The 8,602-nt window shown below is 41.9% G+C and overlaps 1 long non-coding RNA gene across 1 annotated transcript; it reads right to left on the bottom strand.

Annotated features, from left to right (window-relative positions):
• Positions 1–5,772: 5,772 nt before the first annotated feature.
• On the bottom strand, positions 5,773–8,379 carry LOC104245867 (uncharacterized). Its single transcript, XR_011400953.1, has 3 exons — positions 6,720–8,379; positions 6,482–6,652; positions 5,773–6,406 (listed from the first exon to the last, which is right to left on the bottom strand). It is a non-coding gene; the product is annotated as an uncharacterized lncRNA (long non-coding RNA).
• Positions 8,380–8,602: the final 223 nt, after the last annotated feature.

The raw sequence follows: 8,602 nt of genomic DNA, 5'->3' as shown, positions 1-8,602 counted from the left end.
GAGCATGCTTGAAGCCTGTCCTGGCCTAAGTAATAAGCTCTTCATAATTTCCCTACCCCCCTGAACTCCTTATATATGTTTATTAGTAATTGTTTCCCTCTCATTTTCCCCTTTAGTAGTCTATTCTGCACTTGCACACTTTCCTAGTCTTTAAGTTCTGCCCCCTTCTTGTGAGCCTTGCCTTGGGACCCTTTGAGTTCCCTCTCAACTTGGACACTTGAGGGCTGGCCCTTCCACGCTGCACTTGTCCTAATCTGATTATACATTTGGGTGTGAGCATTTCCCAGAGTCCCTTTGAGGCTTTTAGGAAACTTTGACACACTCAAATGGGAGAAAGGCTTTGGATCATGATCCCTTGGAGTTGGTTTACCTCATATTTTAGACATGAAGTCTGAATCAGGCTCTCTTTTGGTTGTACTTTTATTTTTATTTTCTGATGTATTTTTTACTTTATTCCGGGATGTAATAATTTGTAATAAACACTTGGGATAGATATTGAAAAGAGGGAATAACTATGTATGCGAAGGGTAGATATCATGCCTATAGGTATTTCTGAATTCCACATTTCTCACATAGATATCATGCCTATAGGTATTCTGAATTCTGCATTCTCACATAGATATCATGCCTATAGGTATTTCTGAATTCCGCATTTCTCACATAGATGCCATGTTTATAGGAATTTTGAATATGCATATAGAAATCATGCTTATAGGTGTTTGGAAATCTGCACATGCAAATACATATAGAAATCATTCCTATAGCTCCTTATGAATTTTGTATATCCTACATTCATATAGAAATCATGATCATAGGACTACTATACTCATATAGAAATCATGCCTACAGGATTGTATAAATCTGCACGTTCAGTTGCACCTAGATATCATGTCCATAGGTCTTTAACAAAATTCAGCATTTAGATATCATGTTCATAAGTTTAAAACGAGTCTTCTGCATTTTTATATCATGTCTACAAGGTTCAAAATCAACTACGCATAGAAAGCATGTCTATAAGAATTCCTAATCAAATCTGAATCGCTTCATTCACGTATAGAGCTAAAACCAATAATAACAAGTATCATCAATGGCAGAACTTGTGACCTTCGTAAAAGCTTGCTCTTTTTAATAATCTGACAACCTTTTTAACTAGTACTTGTTCAGTTTATTATTGCTTCCTGAATTCAGTAGATACCATGCATATTGGATCCTTGTCCAACACTTAGGCAAGCCTTAGGGCAAAGTTATATACTGAATCTGTGCTATTAACTACAACCAGCAGGCAGGCCTGATTCGGGCTTCTTATCTGAATTATGTAATAAATTAGTCTGCCTCAACCTTTAAGTTCTTAATCAGACCATAAACAGTATGTGAAAGTCATGCTAATTATGTGCTTTCTTTGTTCAAGGAGGTATATCTGAGCCTCTTACTTGTTATGTGCTTTCCCTCAACTTGCTATACATGTTTTGTGTGTCGCCTTAGAATTTTGCCTTCGAAACTACAAATAAGCCTAATATCCCTCCCCTTTAGGATTAGTAGTCCTAAATGCCTCCGGAACTGATAGTATTGGGATGGGTAATAGCATGCAATAAGTAAACGAGACCATTCCGCGCTTTAATACTTTAACAGGGTGGGAAATGGTAGATATGGATATGATGACCACGCGATAATGTCACGTGTAGCCCCTCATCGAGGAGTGATTATCGGACATTGTGTGGGGTGATCCATATTATTAATAAACCTAAGACCCCCCCCCCCCTTTATCCTTTGTTTCTTCTAAAGATTTCAAACTATTTCTTTTAAGAAAATCAGCTTCCTTTTAATTCTTTCCAATTTTGTTTGTAACCATTATGTGAAAATCCCCTCTTATTTGAAGTTTTATTTGCCTACATGTTATTTGCACCTAAATTCACAACAATTGTCTAGCCGGGAACCACACTAGTGGATCCTGAGGGGTACCTAACACTTCCTCTTGGGATAATTTCAAGCCCTTACCCCAATCTCTGGTTACTCAAATCAAACCTTCTTGGTATCCTAATGCACCTTAATCATTAGGTGGCGACTCTTTGATTCAAACCCAAATTCCCAAAAGGGAATGAGTTGTCCTCCCAAATGTCATAAACCCGATTTCGCGAGAAAAAGGGGGCACGACAAACGGGTCAGCAACAAACCACGCTACTATGAAAATGCTCGAGGATCTCACCAAAAGAATCAAATCAGGAGAAAATAAGATAAAAGATAACGATAAAAGAGTAGAGACCTATAACTCGAGGGTTGATCAGATCCCCGGGGAACCCCCGATTCTGAAGGGTATAGATTCAAAGAAGTTCGTGCAGAGGCCATTCCCATCAAGTGCGGCTCCGAAGCCCATCCCGAAAAAATTCAGAATGCCTGATGTCCTGAAGTATAACGGGACCATGGACCCAAATGAGCCTGTTAGAGACTATACTTGTGCTGTAAAAGGGAACGACCTGAAGGACAACGAAATTGAGTCCGTCTTGTTGAAGACTTTAGAGAAACATTGTTGAAGAGGGCTATGATGTGGTATCGTAACATGCCCCCAAAATTCAATAGACTCATTTGCCATATTGGCAAATTCTTTTGTGATGGCACACGCCAGTGCCATCAAGGTTGCCACCAGGAACTCCGATGTCTTCAAAATCAAACAAAGAGAGAGCAAAATGCTAAGGGAATTCGTATCTTGCTTTCAGATAGAGCGAATGGAATTACCACTAGTCTCCAACGACTAGGCAGTACAGGCCTTTAATCAGGTCTTGAACAAGAGAAGCTCGGTAGCTTCAAGGCAATTAAAATAGAATTTGATCAAATATCCCACCGCGACCTGGGCGGATGTGCACAAAAGCTACCAATCAAAGATCAGGGTCGAAGACGACCAACTGGGAGCCCCCTCGGGCTTAGTATATCCCAGCAGGCTCTTTACAAAGGAACAAAGGTTTACAAAAAGAGATCTAAGACCAAACAAAGAAAGATACCAGCTGTATGTAGAAGATCGAAGAAATGCACCAAGGCGTAACATGCCTCGAGGCGATCGAAGGGTAGATTGAGGTCAAAATCCCCGGGGGCTCATGGGTAAAGCCGGATTCGATAGGCACACTGGACTAGTAGAGACACCCCGGCTATCTGAGTACAACTTCAACATCGATGTCTCGGGCATCGTATCAGCCATAGGGAAAATCAAAGATGCCAGGTGGCCAAAACCCATATTATCGGACCCTTCACAAAGGAACCCAAACTTGATGTGTAAGTATCACGACACTCACGGTCATAGGACCGAGGATTGCAGGCAGCTTAGGGAAGAGGTAGCTCGTTTGTTCAACGAAGGGCATCTTCGTGAGTTTCTCAGCGACCGGGCTAAGAATCATTTCCGAGAAAGAGATGTAAACAAGAAAAATGAACTAGAAGAACCACAACATGTCATCCACATGATCGTTGGAGGGATCGACGCCCCATAGGTACCCGTTTTCAAGCGGACAAAGATATCCATCACCAGGGAAAGGCGAACTCGGAGTTACATACCAAAGGATGCCCTCATATTCAACAAAGAGGACAACGAGACCTTGTCTCAACCTTATAATGACGCACTGGTAATTTCTTTTCTTTTGAATAAAATTTAGATTAAACGTGTGCTCGTGGATCCAGGTAGGTCGGTCAGCATAATCAAGTTGAGGGTGGTGGAGCAGCTCGAACTACTCGACCAGATCGTACCAGCCTCTCGAGTCCTCAATGGATTCAACATGGAGAGCAAGACAATAAAAGGGGAAATCATCCTCCCGGTCAACGTAGCAGGAACAATTCAAGATACCAAGTTTCACGTCATCGAAGGCAACATGAGATGCAATGCCTTGCTTGGAAGTCCGTGGATACACAATATGAGGGCAGTACCCTCGAACCTTTCAAATGATGAAGTTTCCAACCAAGGATGGAGTAAAAGTAGTGTACGGGAAGCAGCACGCAACAAAAGAGATGTTCACGGTGCATGACATGGCACCGGCATCGACGTCCTCTACATCTAAAGGGCCAAAAGGCAAGTAAAAAAGTAAGCTAGCAACCACAGCCTACATTCTCGGCTACGTCGAAACAAGTGAGTAAAGGACCGTGCCGCGTCCCGAGAACAAGCAATTGGGATTTGTCAAAGCTCGAACGTCATCATTAAGGTACAACCCTCTCCCTTTTCATTTATGTTTTGTACTAACGTATTTTGCAGGTGCCCGATTAAGAGGAATCGAAGCACACTCCATCCCGAAGCCTTGGGTTTTAAAGCATGCGTTGCGCTCTTTTTCCCTTAGATCGGATTTATCCCGAACGGGTTTTATCGGCGAGGTTTTTAACGAGGCAACACCCATATGCTACCTAAGGAGAACTCATCAAGTATTCAAGGCTTCCCTTCTATCAACCTCAAATACTGAGGGGCATCACCTTGGGAGGTCGCATTTTCAAAGAACTCAAATTATGCCAAGGAGGACCCCGATAGGAGAACGATGTACCAGACCAAATTGTCAAATAAACCGTGTGCATATAGAATAATTGGGCCTCCGAAGGCAAAAAACATGTACGCATACATCAAATAATTGAGGAAGCCTCTTTGCTTATCAAAACACTCGAAGAAATTCAATGCTTTCACGAAAAACGGCTCAAGGGCCAAAATTCCTCATACACTCGGGACTGTCAACGACAGTCAGCTCGTTGAACCGTCAAAAACTCAAATTCGTAAGACCTCGATCTGGCAACTTCGAGCTTGTAAGCCCTCAGTGAGGCAACCCCAAATCTGTAAGACCTCAACAAGGCATGCCAAAACTTATAGGACCTTAAAAAGGCATAACCCCGATATTAAGACCAAGGCTATATATCGAACTTGTAAGACCCCTAAAAAGGCATACCCTCAATATAGACGTCGAGGTTATCTCACCCAGGGACTATCGACTACGATCATATCAAAAGGCTCTGGCCAAATTAGCGCGGCTCGGAGACGTCCGATTGCCACCTAAAACTACAAGTCTCTAAATACTTCGAAAAGAACCGGTTAATCAGGCTACCCCCGACATAAGCAAAAGAGCTTCGATCATATCAACTCCAAACAATGACAAGGCTTCGAGACAATTAGCCTTCAACAAAAGGTTTCGAAAAATCAACCTTCGTGAGAACCTCTCGAGATACTCAATTATCGTCGCATATCGATACATAATCGAGGTTCTTATTTGAGCCGTCGAAGAGTCGGACGAACAAAAAACATGCCAAGGCATAATTAAAATTTCAGCTGAAATGGGGAAAACTCTAGCCACATCAGAGGTTGCATCGACCCAATCTTAAAAGCGCCTAAGGGCCAATGCGTAAGAGCCTAAGAGCCAGCCCAAAAAGCGCCTAAGGGCCAATGCGTAAGAGCCTAAGAGCCAGTCTAAAAAGCACCTAAAGGAAAATGCGTAAGAGCCTAAGAGCCAGCCTAAAAAACGCCTAAGGGCCAATGTGTCAGAGCCTAAGAGCCAGCCCAAAGAGCATAAGGACCAATATGTTGAAACCCTAAGGGTAAGCGAGCCTAAGTCAAAACTTGATTCGAGGACCAAGCCCTAAATGGTAAACTATTAATCAAAGCACAACCTAAGGTTCCCTACCTTAAAGTCCAACTTATCGGACTAATTGTCGACAAGCATCGACATTCGAAACATAAACAAAGACATAAGAAAGTGGAAATTCATACAAAGGGAAAACCAAAGGTTTCCTTTCTTATTTAAGGATGACGATACAAAGGTACATTTACACCACTCCCGCAAGGAGCCCTATACAAGGAACAAGAAAGAAAAGCCTAGTCTACCCTCGGGGACTCAGCCATTTCCTCCTCGGGGACTATGTCACCATCGACTCCATCAGAACCTTCTCCCTCACCGGCCCCCTCCTCATTGTCTTCATCATCAGAAATGAGGAACTTGGCATCGAACTCATCCTCCTTGGCTTGCTCTATCTCCCCCGAGAGATCAAAGCCCTTACCATAAATCTCATCGAGAGTTTCCCTCCGGGATTTGCACCAGGCATATTCATTGCTTCTCCTCTCTCGATTGGAGTCCTCCCTCAACTTCGCACGAGCTTTAGAGGCATCTTTTAGATAGATGGCCACATTCTTGTCGGCCTTTGCTCGGACCTCATCGACATTAGCTCGAGCGTCTACGACTTCGGCCTTCAGCTTCAAAAGATCTATTTCAAGCTTAGCAATTTTGCTCATCTAGATCGAGTCACCTTCTCGAGCAGTACGAAGCTGTATCTCGAGGGTAGAGGCCTTAGCCAAAGCATTCCTTTTGGCCGCAACATGAACATCTATCTGTGCCTTCAAATCGTTACATTTAGAATTGACCTGGTTGACTTCACCTCGAATGCGCTCTAGCATCTCTGTCTTTTTCTGCAAATGGGATACCGAAACATAAGTTTCCAAAAATAGAAGAAGAAGCATATATTCCCTCAAAACAGAAGTTACCTGTTTCTCAAGGTTGTCTTCATAAACTCGGCTTCAGTCCAACTCCGATCAGAGATGTATCAGCTCTCTTATCTTCTTTTCGCAAAGAAACTTGAGAGATCTCTCCCCATTTAAAGCTCTATGCAACTTAGCATCACAGCAAATAAGCCAAGACTTGAGGTTATCGAAGGCCTATGAGAAAGAAAAGTTCAGTTAAACAGGAGAAAATATGAAGATTAAAAGTTATAATAAAACTCACCATATAGCAGAGCCACTCGGCTTCCTCGAAGGTAGACTTCGTATCTAGCGGCTCGGTCTCATTAACCCGGTAGAGCAACCAGAAGTGCCCTATTCGGGCGGGGACATGACAAAGTCCGTTTCCCTCAGGGTAATTCCCGTTGCCCGAGAACCAACTGCCAAATCAGGTACTGAAGGACCTTCGCCCCCTCTCTTGTGGAGCCTCTCCCTCAAGATTAGGGGTTTCGGCCCAGCAGGTTCGACAAACTCGGGAGACCTCCTGGTTCGAGCCGCCGTTATAGAATCGTCCTCTCCAGATACCCTGATATCCTCAGAGCTACCAATATAGATGAAATCTTCGTCAGCAACAACGCCCTCCTCGGGCCCCCGAGCCTACCCCGCTTTGCTATGAGAATTCTCGTCCTTCGAGGATCTTTTTCTCTTCTTATCCTTCTTTGATTTGAAAGTTGAGTGTCCTTCCTCCTCCTCGTAGGGGGACGGTCTCACCTCGGAAAACTCACTGATGCCTGCTGTCGTGCCCATTTTCTCGCGAAAGCAGGCTTCGACATGTGACAACTCTTTTAAAAGGGTAATTAAAAGAGAAGAGTCGCCACCTAACGATTTTTAAGGTGCATTAGGGCATCTATTTGCAAATAACTTTGTTTTAACTAGTCAACGTCACCAAAGATCGGGTAAGGGCTCAAATTACCTCAAAGAGAAGGTGTTAGGCACTCTTTGAGGTCCAGAACTGTGGTTCTGACCGAATTTTAGACTATGTGGGATTATTGAATTAAACTAAGTTGTAGGTTGCTGAATCGTTAATTAATCCTAAGTGGTGAAGTATATACATCAATTAAAAGCAATTAATCGTAAATTGCATTAAAGGGGGACCTAAATTTTAAGAATTGTAAATTATAAAAGCCTACTTAATTACATTAAAGGGGGACCTAAATTTTTAAGCCTGATGGATCAACTCCTGTGCAAAGTCTGCTAAGACATTTATAACCAAGTGCAAGGGCTATTCGGGCAATTTGTGTATCATGTCCACTACCCTCATTACTATCTTTAAGTTGTTAACCTAAGAGCGCACTAATTTTTTTTAAATCCCGTCTTAATTCAAAACTACCCGTCCCTTCTTATAGTCCAAGAGGCTTTGGACACTATTCTAAAGGGATGATTCTAGACTTAAAGAAAATCTCAAGTTTCTATTTCTACTCTTATTAGCGTCACATAAAAGGGAGCACATTAGAACTTAAACAAATAGCACATAAAGCAAGTAAGGACTCATGGTGGCCTCCGAATTAATTAAAAAGTCAATTAGGCTCTTCAAAATATTTTAAACTTCTTAATACAATACCCGAACAAGATAGAGAACTAAGTAAAAGTTGTGAAAGAAACCAATGTAGAAACGGTCAAAGGACTAGACTTCCGATTTATTCCCTAACCCTTGTAAGAGAGAGGTATCATAAGGTAGCATGCTTGGATTCTTTCATTTGAAGTAAGCCAAACTAGGAAAATGGAAGAGTGTCTTCTGGAATAGACAAAAGTCCAAACGTTTGAGCAAAACATTATAAGTAGAGAAAGGATAAAAATTTGAAAAGAAACACGTTTGAGCAAAGCATTACTAGTAGAGAAACGATAAAAAAAATTGAAAAGAAACGTGGATGATATAGCACTATATTTAGAAGGTTTAACATACTTTTCAGAGCCGATGATACTACTCGAAATTATTATTAGAAAAATAAATAGAGGTATGCCAGGCAAAAATCTGATTCAGTTATATTAAAATTATTAAACTACTGAAACATGTTAGTGGTGGTCGAAATGCTTTTCCGAATTATAAATATAAAAATTCTCGCACAAAACATAAACACGCTTAACAGAGAAGTAGCCAGCAAGTCCCTA

Source organism: Nicotiana sylvestris, chromosome 7, assembly GCF_000393655.2.
Source record: "Nicotiana sylvestris chromosome 7, ASM39365v2, whole genome shotgun sequence".
Lineage (NCBI taxonomy): Eukaryota > Viridiplantae > Streptophyta > Magnoliopsida > Solanales > Solanaceae > Nicotiana > Nicotiana sylvestris.
This window is presented reverse-complemented; position numbering and strand designations above follow the sequence as displayed.